Raw genomic sequence first — 19,479 nt, forward strand, 5'->3', positions numbered from 1 at the left:
TCTTAAAAGCAACATGTAAAGCAAATTCGTCATTTTTTTTAATTTTCGGATAGGTGTCATGGTCAGCAGCCCGTTGTTGCACTTGGTATATATTTTTGGTTTTCTATGGTCGTCACGCTATCATTTAAGTTGTATTTTATTTTAGGTATCGAAATGGGTGTATGACCTTTTTTTGCTATATTTATTGTGATGAAATAAGGTAAAATTATTTACTAGGGAGGGCAGAGCACAGTTAGCCGGAAGTTTAATGCATTTGTGAAATAAGAATCTTCGAACTTTTAATCATGAGGCAATTAATAGACATGATGGTATTTTTTAAAGAAAGTAGTGGTTATATTAAAGGGAAAAGTTGAAATTACGCCCTCAAACTATCCTAGAAGTCCGATTTTCATCATTCAACTACAAAACTGAATAACATAGACTATCCAACTATCGAAACTGGGCAAATTTGAACCTTGGGGTGGTTTCCATGGTGGCTTTTTATTTTATAAAAAATTCAAAAATTCTAATTATATCTAAAAAACCAAATCTAATTCATATTAAATCACAAAAAATGAAACTAGTACCAACTTGTTCCTAAAAATGTAACATATCTATTATTGCTCTATATGAAGCTTGGTTATTCAAAAATAATAGACATAACCACAAGCAATCAAATATTATGAGAATAAAAATTTTTGATTTGAATTACTGAATGTATGATGCCAATAGATAGGTCACATTTTTAGAAAACCTTTGATACCCCTTTTATATTTGTTTTTATCTAAAATGAAATAATTATGAATTTTTAGTTTAAATTTGAATATTTGTAATTCTTACAAAATACAAAACCACCTTGGAAACCACCCCAAGGTCCAAATTTGCATGGTTTGACAGTTGGATGGGTCTATGTTATCTGGTTTTGTAGTTAAAGGTTGAAAACCGAACTTCTGTGATAGTTTGAGGGTGTAAATTGGATTTTTTTCCTATATTAGCGTTATTGTGGAGGTAGCTTGAGAAGCTATAAAGGAACGATGGTACAATATTATATTATTAGCGAAATATGATCTTATGTTGAATGCTTTGAATTTACCATTTTGTTGTGTAGCGAAGCTTTAAGTCTTGAAATTTTGACCATTTTTATAGAAGCCCTTTGAATTTGAAATTGTACTATATAATGAAGATGTAGAGTTTGAAATTCTAAGTAATTTTTGTATTAAATATTTTTAAACTTGAAGATATTTTGGTATCCAAATTGTGGGTAGAACTGATCATATGTAAGCATTTCTGCAAACTAATTGTGAAAGAATTTTGAATTTTCAAAATTTGCTCTATAATAAAGTTGAAGTTTACAAATTTTTAATCAAACTTTATATTGAACAACTTTTGATTTTGATATGTTTTGGTGTTCAAATTGTACGTATAATGTCGCATGCGAAGAAGTAATGAACGGAATGGGTTGTGGTTTGATTTAATAAGAATCCGAGGGTTTGCTTAAAAGAATCCTGAGAGAGAACTAGGATGGCGGGTTGATTTTATGAAAACTTAAAGTTTTGGTTGCAAAGTTTCCATGAACGTCGGACTGCGTGTTGATTTTTGATAAAAATTGTGAATTTTTTCATGAAAATATCTAAGAGAGGAGGTCGGACTGCAGGTTGATTTCGCTAAACGCAAAGGGCTTTCTCATAAAAAAAGTCTAAGAGAGGAGGTCGGACTGTGGATTAATTTCACTAAAGCTTGAGGGGTTTTTCGCAAAATACATTGAATTTGCATGATCCTGACCATCTGCCCGACCAATCCGATAGCCGGGATTTGGCCGCGACATGGCCTTGCTCCAGCGCACTTTTTGGTGCAAGAATCGTATTGAGAGGTCTGGCGTGGTCAAAATCCACATCAAATGCAAATGCTCTGAAGTGCTAATTTACCAATGTACCGTTTCGTATTAGGCGTACTAATGTGCTAAACTTAATGACTGGGCGCTGGCAAATACCATGCCATAATTGACTAGGCGCTGACGAAGTAGCGATCCAGCGGGCCAGCTGCTTGTTTGTAGCGCTTCATCAAGTGGCACTGCCAGCCGTGAAGGATTTCAGATGCGGACGAGATCAAAGCTACTAGTGGCTATATATTCACTCTAACAGGTGATGCAGTTGCGTGGAGGTCCTGCAAACAAGCAGTCTTGATAAAATTAACGGGTGAAGCAGAACTTGTAGCACTAGAGACTGCTACTAATGAGGCTGAATGGCTTAGAGAGTTCCTTATGAACTTGCCTTTGCTTGAGAAGCTGGTACCACCCATCCTAATGTATTGCCATAACCAATCAATGCTAGCTTAGGTTATGAATATAAAGATTAATTGCAAGTCCAACAAGCATATTAAGCGGAGGCTTTAAACAGTCAGAAAGGGATTATCCTTCTTATTCTTACTCTGGCATTGGTGGGGGACAGGCCCATGAAGAGGCCCATTTCAGAAATGTCAAAGCAAGAGTGTATGGCATCCTTCAGTCCCACATTTCTAGTTCAAGTTGGTGCAAGCCAACTTAAATAGAAGAGCACTCCCTTGTGTTCGAACACACAAAAAAAGGGGAAAAGTGGGGCTGCTTTACACAATGCACGCACGCACACGCGTATTCGCATAAGTTTCGCGTAAGGAACCACATGACTTGTGACGCAGCGAGCTGCCAAGCTAAGTTGGTGTAAATCTTTTGGAAAAAGTCTACGTAGCCCCCCTATCGGCAGTCGACTACTTAACCCTCCAACTTATAAAACCGGGTATTCCACACCCCAACCTTTCCAAAACCGAACAAATAACCCCCTCAAGCAGTTTTGAACGGTGGTTTTGTCTATTTATTTGTTATTTATTTCGAATAAATCATCAAAAAGTCATAGTAAATCATAAAAAAATCATAAAATGGAACATCTAAGTTTCTATAATTAATACAATTTTTTATTGTAGATTTTTATCTATTTTTGATATAATTAATTGGAATAATTCATAACTGCAGATTCTATAGTTCGCTTGTGGTGAAAATTTTATGGTGACCTAATTATTATATGCTTGAACTGTAGTAAAAAATTCATGCTCATTGGATCATGTATTACATAGTTATAAATTTATTCATGGTTTATGCTTGTTAAATCTATAACTAAGTTATATATGATCCAATAAGTATGAAGTTTTTGCTGCCGTTCAAGCATACAATAGTTAGACCACCATAAAAATTTCACTGCAATTGGACCATAGAAACTATAGTTATGACTTATTCAAATTAATTATAGAAAATAATATATCAAAATCTACAGAAAAAAATTTTGTACTACAGCATACCATATTATATGTTCACTTTGTAGATCTGCTCATGTGGAGTCCAACAAAATTAGAATTTCTATTTTATGATTTTGCTACGATTTACTATGATTTTTTGATGATTCATCCCAAATAAATAAAAAAAGATAAAGATAAAACCACCGTCCAAAACTGTTTGGGGGGTTATTTGTCCGGTTTTGGATAGGGTTGGGTGTGGAATACCCAGTTTTATAGGTTAGGGGGTTAAGTAATCGACTGCTGATAGGTGAGGGGGTTATGTAGACTTTTTTCTAAATCTTTTTCCATTTGCCTATTAATCTATTGACAACAGTTATTAGACATGATTAGTGTGCAATCAGTGCCATAATCTCGAGTTAAATGAGCAGTATTAATTTGAGTTAATTGGATGATTACTACTGCCATTAAGTGGTGTTTTTATAGTGAAAACGGTCAGCTGTGAGTTGTGCTCTCGCTTATAAGAATTCCTAGAGACATCCAGAAAACACACACACGAACAACCTCCACATCTTCTTCTCTCTTTTTCCCGCTGGTGAGCTATGGTGTGGGACTGTGCTGCTAGTTCTCGCTGACTTTTCTCCTTGGCGTGCACTGAGGAGAAGGGTGAGCGGTGGATCTCCAAGCCGCTGTCGTCGTGAAGCCTGCACGAGGGGCGGCAATAAAGTTTCTGGGCAACGCAACTGCGCGACCGCTTGAGGCCGATTGACTATGTTCTGCACTGCTACGATTTGCACTGCATCGTCTCTTCACGAGAACGGAGTGCTGATCGGTAAGAGTATTTGATTTTAACATGAGTATGTTTCAGCTCGATTTACTCTATCAGTTTTCAATTCTATTTGAGGTAGCAGTAGCGTTGTTATTTCTATATCGCCTCCATTTAAAATCTGGTCTCTTTAAACCCATATTTTCAATAGTGGTTTAGATAATATATCAGACCGTTTAACGCTGATGATCGTCACGTCTGCAGCGGCCCATGAATCTGTTCCCCTCTTCATTCATCGGCCACAAACGTCTACTGTATGTCATGCTAGAGCCGACACCTTCATGGCAACTTTCAACACGCGGACAGCACAGATAGATCTTCAAAAAAAAAATCCAACGGTGCAAAATTTTCTTTAGATTAACATAGAAAGCTCGGTGAATGTGGTGGCTTTGTTTTAAAACTTCTTTATATTAATATAATAGATGACACCAACAAGCAATGTGATATTGTATTGCTGATCAAGCCGCCAAAGTATGCAAAATACTAACCTCACCGGCAGATTATAATGACACTCGTATCATGTGTGTTTGCGAAAAAATATATGGTATTCGGAAAACAAGTTATGAAAAATGAAAAAATAACTTTTCCGATAAGAGAAACTTCGAACATCAAAAAGTTGTCTCTCAAGAGTTTGATATACTTCGCTGAAAAATGCCTGTCATTTGTTACATCAAGGGATCTTGGTCTTATTTTGTGTTGAAAATAGAAGTTGTACCGGTATGAAAAGAGAGAAGCTGAATTTTCCTGGAATTTCAAATATGTTCCTGTAGTGTCTAGTGTGAATTAGTTAGACAGAAGTTTTCTAAGAGGCTCGTGGGCGGGTTTGGCTTCTCATCAGGCCATCAATGTGGTCAAACATCTGGATTCTGACTCAAACCATGCGTAAATACAATATACCATAATTCATAGAAATTGCAACATTTTATATTAACTGAAGCCCAGCACAAAAATGGTACATAAATACTACTGCAACATATTAAAAAGATGAAACACTACATCTAAAATCTAGCTATTCTTTATGGGTTAACAATGCCGACGTATGATAACTCTACGGATACAACAACAACAACATAGCCTTTTTTCCCAAGTAAGTTGGGGTAGGCTAGAGATGAAACCCGAAAGAAATAAGTTCAGGGTTCAGGCACATTGATAGCTAGTCTCCAAGCGCTCCTATCCAAAACTAACTCTACGGATCCAAGATATATTTTGCCATCATCTCTCTCAAGTCTCAACCGCCTCGGTCGGCCTCACATTCTTATGTCCCTTCATCTTTTGAAGTTTTTCGCCTTCGGCGCCAATCCTAATGGCCAGCAAGTGTCTATCCAAACCAAACGGAAGCTCAAACTTTTCCCGATGCAGTGCCACCCAGTACCCTCCCTTCCCATCGGGCCTCACATTATCGGGGTATCCCGGTCGATCAGTAAACGGTTCAGACGTGTTGGTTTTGGGCCCTCGGATCCAGTACCTCATTAGCTTGCATGGACCCGTAAGTGCGACGACAAGGTGGGTTCTATCGGCACTGATGGAGATTCCATTAGGGTACGTCACGCCGGACTGGAGCACGGTGACTTGATTAGTCCGTGGGTCGTATTTCCTGATGCGTCCAGTCGAGTCTCCCGTCGTGGTGACCATCTGATGTTGCGCTCGTGTATACATTTTGCTGCTATCGGTAAAGTAGACATCACCAGTGACCTGGTCGATGTCCACACCGTTCGTGAAGCGCAGCGGCGCACCACCTGCCTCCGTCGCCAGCACCGTCGCCTCCCCGCCATTTGGCCCGACGCGCATCAGACCCATATAAGCGTCGGCGATGTAGAGGTTCCCGGAGCTGACATGAAACCTCAAGCCGAGCGGTCGGCCGCACGAGCTCTCCGTGGCTACCGGTGGTAGGTCGGAGAAGGCGTCGCAGTTGTTCTTGGTGTAGCTCGGGCTGTACGCGAACGTCTTCCAGCCGACGCCCTCGCCGCCGTATACTTGAGGATGCGGCCGTCGGAGACGCTGACGTATGGCCCAGCGCCGTGGGCATCAAACGCGACGCTCTCGGGGCCGATGGCCAGCGTGTCCGGCAGCTCCAGGCGCTGGGGGTTGCTGGTGTCGATGGCCTTGGCTACGGTGGCGGTCGTGGCCGAGGGCAGGAGCAGCATGACGGCGAGCAAGATGGTCGCCAGGAGAGGCAGCTTCGACGCGCTTCCCATGGTTTCTGTGGCGTCGAGTACGAGTACGTGGTGGTTGTCTTGCTGTTGTTGGCTGAGCGCTTTTATTGACGGAAAGGGCTTACATTGCCTCCCTTTTATTGCGGAGCTCTGGAAACATGAATCCGAGTCGACCCCTGCACTCGGCACTAAAATCGGAGTCCGAGTCTCTTGTCTCCCTTGCCAAAGGAAAAGATTGAAGAATTAGAAACGGATTCTGAATGTGGACCCAGCTCCTGTTACCGACTTACCGTGCAATTGTTTTGGCTCCGACAAAAACCAAAGAATGGATCTGGAAAATAGAAAACATATAAAGGTGTTGGACGTAGAAGAATAATCTGATTCACGGAACATTATTAGAGCATGTTTCCAAGCATCTGCACTTCCGAATATTCAGGAACATGCATTTATGAAGAAAGAAATTCAAGCACATATCTCTATCTGATTGTAATCTGTTCAAATACTAGCAAAACCACTGTACAATGTTCAGGTTAAACAGTAGGAGTTATATACACTGTTCAGGCTTTGAGCAGAGGAGAATGATAAATGATCTCTGAACGTCACTGCTATAGTTCGCAAGACCAAAGGATCTCAACACACAAGTCCTTTATCTCCGTTAAGCAGAGAATGGATTATATTGTTGCAAAGAGAGGACAAGGAGGCCATGGCTTATTTTGTCTTGTACTAGTAGACGTCAGTCAAATATATGTAATGAATTCATGCAGAAAGAGCAAGTGATTACTACTTTGTGATGTGCAGCCAGCCAACTAAGGGCAGTCCCAACGCGACGTTTCCATAGTATTAATGACCAGGCCACGTATGCAAAAGAACTGAGCTGGCATGAAATTAAATGAGGGAATTGAGAGAATCGAGAGAAATTGTTTCTCATATGAGAAACGGAGTCGGCTCCAGCTCGAATGCACTGTGAAACGATTGATTTTGCGTTGGGGGCGAGGAGTAGTTTCCTCGGGCAGATCCTGGCTCCTTGCCAGCCCCTGCTGCTGGTGCACTCCCGTTCCAGAATCCAGACGATCAGCGACCGCCGGCTGCCCCCTCACAGCAGCCGGGTGTATCAGGCGCTAGCGGCAGCAGTAATCTGTAGGGGCCGTACCTACCAATCGGAGGCACCGGTGCCAAATGCGCAGTGGGGCCTAAAATATTTAAAATGTGATACAAATAAAGCATAATTTTAATTTTAATATATATTATTTTCTTAACTTAAATAGGAACTTATTAAATATTAAGCTAAAATGGTAAAGGTAGTACCAAAGCAAACTAATCTGCATGTTCTACAAAATCATACTTTTAGTATTTCTTGAAATGAAATCGTCAATTATATTTTCGCACTTAATATTCTTCAAGATATCATTTTCAAATGCTAAATTTAGACTATGACATCCACGGCGAGGGCCGCTGGTTAAGGTCGTCTCCCGTATGTCATGCTAGAGCCGGCACCTTCATGGCTGCTTTCAACACGCGGAGAGCACGGAACGGGCACTACTCTACAGTGACAGCGCGGGGTGGGTGGCAATACGTGTGAACCTATCAGCCTCGGTGTAGAAACAAAGTCTTCTCTACAGTTCTGGCCGCCCCGCATTCATCACGACGGTGAAGTGAAGTGTGGAATGTGCTCTCTACAGTTGGACTTCTGGAGAGGTCAGTCTAAGAGAAGGGAGCTTGTGGACGGTCACCTAGTTTTGTGAAAGGGTGAAAAGGTTAGTATCTGCCCCTCGATTTCTCAAAAGGATTATTGCTAGATTTGTGAGAGGGTGAGAGCTGGCTCCCTAAGGGCATGTACAACGCCCATTAAAGCATCATTTTTATCTGGTTAATTGCAATTAACGAGGTTATGTAGACGGCGGCACCGGCTCATGCTCCGACGCGATGCAGACAGCTCATCATGCGTTGTATGGGATGGCTTTGAGTCACCGACGGAGTCAACGGATGCAGTGCGCCCGCGAGGCTTTGGCGCCAAATTCTCCCTTCCGCGCCACACTCGCCTCACGCGCTGGCCGCCGGCCGCCGTACCGCGCGTGACATTGCCGGCCACCGCGCTCAGCATCCCCAGCCAAGCTGCGCTCGGCCTCCCGTAGCGCGCCACGCCAGCCGCACGCCGTCTCCCACCAAGCGCCGCACCAGCCGCCGCACGCCGCTTCCTGCTGCACGCCGTGGAGAGAAACGGCTCATAGAGAGAGACGAGAACGAGCAAAGGAAGCAAATCCTAGAGATAAAGGTTGGAGAGGCCAAACAGATAAGGTTCACTGGTTCAGACGTTCAGTGCCTCACTTGTTTCTTTTATATTTTATTTTCTTTGTCCTTCTTGTTTTACATGAGATATACCTAAATAAATTATTTGCTATATTGATATACTATATTTGTGCTTTTTAAAATATTCATATGATTTATTTAGATCCCAAGTATTCTTTCATATATGCAACAAAATAGTCCACAAAGATCAATGGTATGATTGATCACCATGTCTTATGTGCCCATGCGTGGATTAAGTAGTTTGCAGACAGACTAAAAGACACACCATTATACAAGTTGTCTATTTTGTTATCTGTGTACGGTGTTCCAGACACTTGCAGATAGCAGCCGTCTACATCATTGCACATGCCCTAACGTGACCGGACAGCACAAGATGCCATGATCGCTGCAAGATGTACAAACCAGGCAAGGAAAACACATAAAAAGAATCTAAAAGGGGATGACACATTGACGCGTGCAGCATCAGCTACAGAGTTCGCGCCAATCACCTCAAGCATCAGATGCTGGTGCGCCAAAGACGAAGCCGGAGAGGCGCTCCAGACAAAACCCTTCCCCATCACTTGGAGGTGGGGTCCATGGTGGTTGGGCCCACGTGTCACTGGTCTATGTCCGCACAGAGCCTGTCTGCCCCAGCAGGAATCAAAAGCTAAGCTAGCTTAATGAGCAAAGTTAAAGAGCTAATCCCAGAGAATGGGATGAACTCACACTGTCTTGGAGGCGGGCCCATCTCAAATCGGCCTTCGGGCCAAATAAACCGAGTCCAGACTCGATCGGGTAAAGTTCAGCCCAACGAAGGTGGTCTCCTCTCGGTTGGTCGTCCACAAGCTCCATTCTCACTTTCTGGTATAGTGAAGGGGAATATCTGTTGGTGGGCAGACTGACCAACCAAGGCTCGAAGCCGAGCCGCCTCTATACCCTCTTCTTGTGCCACTCCGGCTCCGGCCGCCACTGCTCCCACACCCGCTCCCCGCCGCGCGTCGCAGAAGACATGGGTATCAAGGTGAGTGGTGGATCCCATCCTCCCTCTCCATTCCTGTTTGGATTTCGGGTAGGGACGACAGTGTTGGGGGAGCCACCTTCGGGTAGGGTGCGAAGGCACCAGGACCCGATGAGGCGGACGCAGCGGAGCCCCAGGAGCGAAGACTTCGGAGCGAAGACTTCGGGGGGAAGAATCTTCGAATAAGTCTCCAACCGCCGATGCTCGATCAGCCCCGGTCCGGCTCGATCGCGAAGGGTACGGAGCGAAGGTGCGAGGACGAAGGTGCGAGGACGAAGGGCGACCCTGCAGGAGAAGAGTGATGGACTCGCTCGGAGAAGGGTCATACCCGAAGCCCCAAAACGAAGGCATCCAGCGGCGCGGAGGACCTTGGACCCATGTGTCAGGCCAGCTGTAATCCACTGAGTGTCTGTAAATGTGAAGTTACCTAAAAGCCCACGAAATATTCTGTATTTGGGGCAGTTAGGGGGCACTTTGGGAATTCTAGCTAATGGGTAGGTGAGCCGTTGGGCTATAAATACCCCCCTTATAACTGTGCAAATGATGAGGGAATATAGAGCTAACGCGCTGTTGCTTTGATTTTCGTGTCATTACCGCGTCCGCTGCCACTTTCCCACTAGTCTTCGCTTACAATCACTCGAGCTGTTGTGACCTCTTCGTCCTGGAGAGTGTCCTACACCAACAGTTTTGGCACCCACCCGTGGTTCGTCCTCGACACGACCACATGGTAGCGAAGAAGAAACCAAACCCCGGCACTTCGGAGGCCAATGCCTCGTCCGATGCCATTCCTACGAATGACAACACCATCGACACTACAAACGGCGACAACACCGAAGACAACGGCGAAGACCTCGGCGTCGAAGACCTCACTGATGGGGACTTCGAGGTCGATCTCCACGACCTCGGTATCTATGCCGAAGACATCCAAACCATGAGGATAATCGACACTCGCTTATCCGAGTGTCTCCGCAAAGTACAAGCTCAGCAAACTCAAGCCAACACCTCAAATGCAGTAGCGACGAGAGCGAAGGGAAAAGGCCAGGAGCTTACTTCCGAAGAGCTGGAGGTACTACCGAAGGCCATGCGGCAGTCACTCCGAGATCGTCTGATGATGATGAAGCCGCTTCGCCAAGACCCCAGGCCCGTACAATAGGTGCCTCAGCCACAAAGGCTTCGCCAACAACCCATTTTCATCGACGAAGAACAATACTCGGACGAAGAGGAAGGCGAGTACAGGATGCCACATCAGCTTCATCCGCAACAGTTCCATCCACAACAAGACCTCGCCACGCCTCTCTCTGTAGAATTCGAAGAGCTCCCGAGGCCACCACGCTTCAACCCCACCATTCTTCCACAGTTCGATGGGGAATCCGACCCAAAAGATTTCCTCCTCAAGTACGAAGCGGCCATCGAAGCATCCGGGGGTGGCGCGGCATGCAAAATGAAAGCATTTGTCCTCTCGCTGAAGGGCCTCGCTCAGCATTGGTACTCCAACCTCCCAGGTGGTCACATCCACACCAGAGTGGATCCCTCACAGCTGCCTTCAGAGCGCCGAAGCCAGAAGAAATCAACTCATGTGACTTCCACAACTTGAAGCAAGAGGGATCCACTCTGCAAGAATACTTGCATCGCCTCGTCAGGCTTCGCGCGAGGGCTCCAGACGTGGCAGAAAAGACTGTCATCGAAGTCGCCATCGCTGGCTTAAACCTTGGCCCATGCGGGGAGTACCTCAAGCGCCGCAAGCCGAAGACCCTGAACAGGCTCTTCGAGATTATGCAAGAGTATTGCATCTGAAACAGAGGAAAGCGCCAGAGAATCGAAGAGATGAATGAGAAGAGGTCGCGCAATCGCGACCGACCGAAGCCTCATCAAGCCGAGCAAGCGAAGACCCCAAAGGCCGTGAACATGGTCTCCGATGACGAAGCCCGCGACTCCCGGTCTCAGAACAATAGAGGAGGGAGGAGCGACCGAAGCAACTCCAATCGTGGTCGGAGGGAAAACTCCGACCGAATGCAAAAAGTTCCTTACTGCTGCATTCATGGAAGAGACAAAGGACATTGGACGAGCGAGTGCCCCCTCGTCAAGGAGAAAAAAGAAGAGCTAGATCGAGCCGCAAACACCGAACAGCCGCTGAAGCCCATCAATTATACCCATTCCACTCAGCCACAAGGCCCACCACCGCAGATTCAGTGGCAGCCTTCGCATCAACCCCATTGGACTTCGGCGTACCCCACCCTCTCACCATCCTTCCCAACCTTCCATTACAACCCCACATACACCCCTCCGGCCCTCCCAGCACATTCGGCACCCCAATTCCCGCAAATCCAAACCCCTTCAGAACCACATCAAGGGTGGCGCCCACAACCCCAGCCACAAGCATCCAACTACCTCCCTCCACCGCTGAAGCTAGAACCCGGTACGATCCCAGAGGGAGCCAATGATCCCGTCGGAGCAATGGTGAATGTCATCAATGTCATCTTCGGCGGATCAAATGAGCCAGTGCATGAGACGAAGCGTCAGAGGAAAGAATACCTCCACTCAGTCTCGCATGTCTGCGAAGGCAAACATTTCCTCACCCCCTGGTCTCACATCCCAATTACCTTCTCCGAAGCCGACCTTAGGCTCCAACACTACCCGCACAATGATCCCCTCGTCATTCGAGCAAACATTGGAAGAAATTCCGTGCACTTTGTGGGAAACGACGTTGGTCGGATCCTCGTCGACAATGGCAGCTCTGCGGATGTCCTCACCTGGCAATGCTTCTTGAAGATGGGGTTCACAGAAAAGAACCTGCAAAAGTCCCAGTACCCACTTATTCGCTTAGGGGGCAAAAGAATCGAAGCCCTCGGCAAAATAGATCTAAATGTGACCTTTGGCGAAGGCAACCCCTAGAGAACAGAGCTCATAACCTTTGATGTGGTAGACATCGCCTACCCATACAATGCCATCTTCGGCCACAATAGTATCATCAAGTTCGCGACAGTTATCAATCAAGCCTACCTATGCATGAAAATCCCAACAACTGGAGGAGTCATCACAATCCTCGGCAATCAAGAAGAAGCCAGGAGATGCAAAGACAATGCAGTGTGAGCCATGAAAAATGTGCATGCCATCGAAGCCAGTAACAACGACATCGAAGAAGAAGAAGCGAAGCCACTCAGTTCTGAGCGGACCGAAAAAGAAGGGGTCACGCCGGCTGAACACACCAAAAAAGTTTTGCTCTGTGAAGATGTACCAGATCGCACTGTGACAATAGGCAAAGGCCTAGAAGAAGCCAAAGAGTCCAGGTTGATAAATTTTTTTAGAAACAATCAAGATGTCTTCGCTTGGTCATCTTCGGACCTGCGAGGAGTCAGTCGGGAAGTTATGGAGCACGAACTAAGAGTAGATCCAAAGGTTAAGCCGCATAAGCAGCGTCTTCGCACAATGTCCGAAGACCGCAAAAAAGCCACACAAAGCGAAGTTCAGAAGTTACTTGATGCGGGTGTAATCCACGAAGTGCAGTACCCGGAGTGGCTGGCGAATGTAGTTATGGTCCCAAAGAAGAATGGAAATTGGAGAATGTGCATCGATTTCACCACCATGAACAAGTTTTGCCCGAAGGATGAATTTCTCTTGCCTCGCATCGATACTTTGGTAGATGCGGCGGCAGGGTCGGAGATGTTAAGCATGTTAGATTGCTTTTCCAGTTATCATCAAATCTTCATGAAGAAGTCAGATGAGGAGAAGACCAGCTTTACCACACCCTTCGGCACTTACTGCTATGTAAGAATGCCCGAGGGTCTTCGCAATGAAGGGTGCACGTTCAACAGAACTATCGCAGCAGTACTGGACACTCAGCTGGATAGGAATATCTCTGCATACGTCGACGACGTCATCGTGCGAAACAAAAAATGAGAAGACCACATCGCGGACCTTCGAAAAACCTTCGCAAACCTTCGCAAGCATGGGCTCAAACTGAACCCAGAAAAATGTGTTTTCGGAGTCAGAAGGGGAAAACTTATGGGATGCATGATCACAGAGAGGGGCATCGAGGCAAATCCAGTAAAGATCGAAGCCATCAGAAGAATGCGACCGCCCTCGACCAAGAAGGAGGTGCAGAAGTTGACAGGCCGCCTAGCTTCACTGAACAGATTCATTTCGCGATCTGTAGAGAAATCACTTCCTTTCTTCAAGGTGTTGAAGGGCACAGAAAATTTTCACTGGGGTTCTGAGCAAGACAAAGTCTTCGAAGATCTGAAAAAGTACTCGGAAAACTTGGCGGTAATGACAAGCCCTTCGCCTGGAGCAGAGCTCTTGTTATATATTGCAACTTCAAACTCCACGGAAGGCACGTTAAAGCAGTTGCCAATCTACTTCATATCTGAAGCCTTAAACGGATTGAAGTTGCTCTACTCTGAAATGGAGAAGATGGCCTATGCAGTGGTAATGGCAGCCAGGAAGCTTCGCCATTATTTCCAGAGTTTCAAGATCAAAGTACCAACATCTTTCCCTCTTCGGGACATGTTTGAGAACAGAGAGGTCTCAGGAAGAATCGGAAAATGGGCAACATTGTTGGCATCGCAAACCATCGATTTTATCCCGCGAAGCACAATCAAGTCTCAAGTCTTGGCAGATTTTGTTGCTGACTGGACACCGTCAGCACCTTCGCATAACCCTCCAGCCATTGAAGCGATTTGGCAGTTGGAATGTGATGGAGCCTATTCCAAGAATGGTTCAGGCGCTTCAGCAATTCTCACAGCACCTTCGGGAACTCAACTCAAGTACGCAGCTAGGTTGGATTTTCCAGGGTGTACAAACAATGTCGCAGAATACGAAGGTTTGCTTCTAGGCCTACGCAAGGCAAGGGCACTGGGCGCGAGGAGGCTGTCCATCAAGTCTAACTCTGAACTCGTCACAAACCACATTGGCAAAACTTATAGAGCACTCAATCCAGAATTAGCGAAGTATCTGGCGGCTGTCCGTAGCATGGAAAAATATTTTTTGGGTTTCAGTGTGCGAAGTTTCCCCAGAATACAGAATAAGCAAGCAGATGTCCTGGCGAAGGCAGTAGCAGAGAACGACCCGTTGCCTTCGGATGTGTTTTTTGAAACAATCAAGAGCGGTTTGGTAAATTGCGCCGAAGAGCCAGCAAAGTTTGTCAATGCTATGTCAAGCGAAGACTGGAGGTCCAAAATTATGGCTTACCTTCGAGGACATTTTGTTCTAGAGGATGAGAAAGAAGAAAAACAACTTGCCCTTCGGGCGCGAAGCTACTCAATAGTCAACAACACATTGTATCGAGGGGGTGTGTGCGCACCATTGTTGAAATGCATTTCTCAAATCGAAGGAAGATAGCTACTGCAAGAAATACACGCAGGAATGTGCTCTTCGCACATCGGAACAAGGGCACTGGGGGGAAGCTTTCCGCGAAGGGTTCTATTGGCCTTCGGCCATGGCAGACGCCCACGAAATCGTTCGCACTTGCCCAAATTGTCAGAAGCATGCCAATTATAGCAAGTTCCCACCCGAAGAGGTCCATTTAATACCCCCGGTCTGGCCCCTCGCTTGGTGGGGCATCGATATTGTGGGACCCCTGCCAACAGCTCCAGGCAATTTCAAGTATGCAGCTGTCGCTGTAGAGTACTTTTAAAAGTGGATCGAAGCCAAGGCACTTCGCGACATCACAGCCGCCACACTACAGAAATTCTTCTGGCAGAACATTGTATGCCGCTTCGGTGTACCCAAAGAAGTCACAGTAGACAATGGCAAACAGTTTGATTGCACAACATTCAGAGAATTCTGTCAGCAACTGGGCACCAAGCTGTGCTTCGCCTCAGTATACCACCCGCAATCGAATGGGCGGTTGAAAGGGCAAATGAAATCATCTTCTCCGGAATCAAAAAGAACATCACTGAACAGCCAAAGGGTAAGTGGGTTGATGAGCTACCAAAAGTAGTCTGGTCTCATAATACAACAGACTCAAGGGCAATAAAGTTCACTCCTTTCAAGCTCCTCTATGGCGAAGAGGCAATGACTCCAGAAGAACTTCGCCACGGGCCATACAGGACCGAAGCACCAGACGAAGACATTAAACCAACAATCAATACGATCGAAGCTATCAAGACCCAAGCGGCAATCAACCTCGGCAGGTACCAGGAGGAAACCCGAAGGTGGCGCAACAAGAAGGTGAGGCCTCGGGAAATAAAGGAGGGCGATCTCGTACTTCATCGCATCCCGAAGAGCAAACAACATGGAAAAATGCATAGCAAATAGGAAGGACCTTTTCTAGTCATTTCGATGGCAAGACCTGTAGCCTGCAGGCTTCGCACGCTTGAAGGAGTCGAAAAGCCATACTCCTGGTACAAGGACATGCTCCAGCGTTACTTTGTCTAGTTTCACGATGTTTTCTTTTTTGTAAATAAATTGTAATATTGTTTCAATTGGTTTGAACAATGTATGCAAGGGCCCGTACTCTTTTCCTCACAGGGGAAGCCTTCGCGCAATCGCTGTGATTACCGAAGGTGTGAGGTTTTTAACGAGGCGGCAACCCTATGTAACTCCTTGTGAAATATAAACAAGGTCCCCATAAAAATCTAGCTTGTCAGAAGGCACCGAAGCATATTTCATCCTTCGTCATAGCGAAGGGGGCAGTCATCGGTGCGTTTTGCGTGGTTAACACTTCTAGAAATGAGCCCAGGGTTCGTGGAGCTTAACGGCCCGCAGCACCCTTGAGCCTCAGTTCTTACTTTTTCTCAATTGGAAAAGACCTTCCGTGCAGAACGCAGAAGGCATCGGAAAGTCCCTCCGCGCCAAAGCGCCAAGGGCATGGAAAAGACCTTCCGCGCAGAGCGCCGAAGGCATCAAAAGTCCCTCCGGAAAATTATTCCCAAGGCACCTGCATGAAGAGCGTGCCCCACTCCTCCAAGAACGCAAAAGGGGGGTGGCACTTCGCAAGCAAATGTATTGCGTCCTTGCAGTCATGTGCCGCCCAAATAAGCAAAAGAGGGGGTGGCGCTTCGCAAATTTATATACGTTTGTACAAACAAATGCCTCTCTCAGAACTAAGAAGGGGGGACGCCTCGAAAAGGAAGTGTATCTTCGAAGAGACAAACGAGCCATGTTGCCTTCGCATATAACCTCAATACAGGTGGTGTGGTACTTTGCGCAACTGAAGACCCCACATACACATTGGAAAGTATCACTCTCCAAGCACAACGAAGCGGGGGTGGCGCTTCGCTTACAAAGTCAACATCATCCTCGAAGGGACTCACTTTCCAATCAAACAACAAAATATGACAGTTATAGTCACATTTACAAAAAGGGGCTTCGCCCATCAAATTAATCACACAATCACACTCGACGCCTCTTCTTCGAAAATAGTGCATTCCACATCTTCGATGACCATGCAGATCGCACGATCAATTATTTTGTTGGCTGTCCTCCGCAAATATGCTTCGAATTCAGGGCCTGAAAACGATTGAAGCCCGCCGTAAGTCTCATTCGGACATAATGTCCCCTCGCAGATGATATGCAAAGCACCCAATGTCAGGGACTTCTTCAACGGGCTCCGGTTTAGGTTCAAGAAGACCCCTCGCGGGCGCATAAGGACGCTCCGTATCTAAAATACGCTTCGTCTCGCGACGAAGAGACCTATCAGTAAGAATCTTGGCTTGTTTTTCCGGATCACGCGAAAACTCAGCCCAAATTTGTTTGGACTCCGCATTGTCCCTATCATACTTTCGTTCCAAACGCTCCAACCATTCTGCAAATGAACCGCAGGGATGCTCATAATGATACTTAGCCCAGGCCTGACCGGCAACATGAAAAGAACCAAATCGCATCCATAAAGGCAGGGTACCTTCGGTAATCCATGCAGGTTCCAGCTCAGGGTCCTGCGCAGACACCGAAGGCGTTAGCCTCTTACAAAAATAGTGTTATCCCAAGATAATTACATCCACAAATCACTGCTCTGCGGCATTTACTTCGTCTATGCGGTGAGCGTCATGTCCACCTTCGTCCTCAGGAGTTGCTGCAGTGCCACTTGCCGAAGCACCGCGAAGATTCCCAGTGTCGGCAGACCCTAGGAAGGCACATGCGAAGGCTTCTGCGTTCTCTTGAAGCTGTGGAAGAAACAAAATTTTAACTATAAATCAAAATAAAACGGCACCTCGCAAAAATACCGCAAACAAACCTATTTCCGAAGTCGATCTGCTTCGCCCCGGACGAGGTCCCTCCTGTGCGTCTTGAAAAAACTTGAAGTGAAGTTCTTAGCAATATTCTTGGGAAGGGGAGGCAAAGCTTCGGGTCAAACTTCATCTGGCGAATGCCACACAAAGGTCGCATCACGCATTGTGCGCAGCTAGGTCTTCGTCACAGAAGCTTCGGAGCCGCTGCCCTCGGGAAGAAATTTGCAGACGGCAGCGCTAAGGGACCGCATTGCCACCGCGGCACTCAAGTCGCCCATCGCGCGATTGCCGCAGGTAGCCGTAGACACACATGCACGAAGCCACCGGAACAGTTCAGATATCGAAATAGAATTAGCTGTCGGAGAGAGATCGGGAGGTGACAGGCCCATCGTCTCAAGGAATGCGGCAATGTCGCATTGCAGGGGCTCGGCACCAGCACGAACGGCTTCGCGATAGGCGTTAACTACCTGCGTAGCAGCCTACTCACGACACTCTGCGTCCTTAAGCTCCTCAGCCTTTGCCTCTAACGACTGGCGAAGTTCTGCTGCCTCAGCTTTGGCGGTTTCGACTTCGAGGCAGGCGGCCTGCAGCTCCGTCTTTGCGCTGGCGCGGGCAGTTGCTAGTTCAGCTTCAAGCGAAGCCTTCTCCTCCTCCAGGCCACGAGCTTTTTGCTCCAAACTGGCGATGCGGAGAGGCTGATCACGCTCCGCCTCTAGTAGATGACTGGCGCATCTTGCCGCAACGTATGACTTCAAAGCGAGGTCTTCAGCAGACTGCAGAGCGTTCCTGGCTCTGGTAAGCATGAGCCTTCGCTCCATGAGCGGGAAGCAGAACGACCCACCCTCTTCGGCTAGGTAGTCCCACTCGTTCTGCCCGCTCTCAAAGCGAATCTTCCCAACAACCTGGCCACCAATTAACTTCGCATGTTTCATCCCAAGGGCCTCCGCAATTTCAGAAGGAACAGACTGACTGATCAAATAGGCACCGCTGTCGGAAGAGTCCGAACCGTCCGAGTTACCCTCGGCAGCGACCTGCTTCCCCTTCGCGGCCGCATCAGAAACCACAACATTCACTTCCTCCTCCTCCTCTCCGCCCGAATTGGACAACTCCGTCTTCTCGGCACGTTTTTCAACTTCCGAAGCCGAGATAGCAGCATCGTGAGCCTTCGGGGCAACTTCATCGTCGCTCTCTGTTTCTGGCTCGCTGAATTGGAGGGAGAATGTGGGCATCGCCCGCTTCGGAGCAACGCTAGCCGGAGCAGCGGGGTTTCGCGTCGCCGTCGCACTATCACCGCTCGACTCCACCTTCTCCTCAGAATCCCCCTTGCTGCGAAGCGGGGACGGCGCGAGGACAGCGTTGATAAGCCTGGAATGCTTCTTTGGAAGCTCCCCCCTCCTGTAGTCTTGCGTTTTTTCTTCTCCAGGGCCCCGGTGTTACTGCCGCCCTTGGACTTCTTGCGCTTGCCCCCCGCAGCACCCGAAGGCACCATTTTTGCCTTGTTCTTCTCCTCGGCATCAGCCAATCGAGCATCGGCGGCTCGCTGAGGGGCCTCGATCTCAAAAAATGTAAACACCCAGTTGTTCCAAGTGCCCCCCAGCCGGGACTCAAGAAGAGTCCGCTCCTTCGCAGCTTCCGCCCCAATGGCTTCATCCGCAAGGATCTCTACGGTGACGGGATCAACACCTGTGCAAAAATATGTGAAGGATAATTAAAAAAATGAGGCTAGGGGCTTACCGTCCTTCGTAATCCCGAAAGACGTAGAGAAGTTGGGCATCGGAAGACCGCCCA

General features: G+C 47.0%; 1 pseudogene; it reads right to left on the minus strand.

The window, feature by feature from the left end:
• Nucleotides 1-2,100: 2,100 nt before the first annotated feature.
• Nucleotides 2,101-6,261, minus strand: LOC120669431 (annotated as a pseudogene).
• Between the last annotated feature and the right edge of the window lie 13,218 nt (nucleotides 6,262-19,479).

Source organism: Panicum virgatum, chromosome 4N (assembly GCF_016808335.1).
Source record: "Panicum virgatum strain AP13 chromosome 4N, P.virgatum_v5, whole genome shotgun sequence".
Classification (NCBI taxonomy): Eukaryota; Viridiplantae; Streptophyta; class Magnoliopsida; order Poales; family Poaceae; genus Panicum; species Panicum virgatum.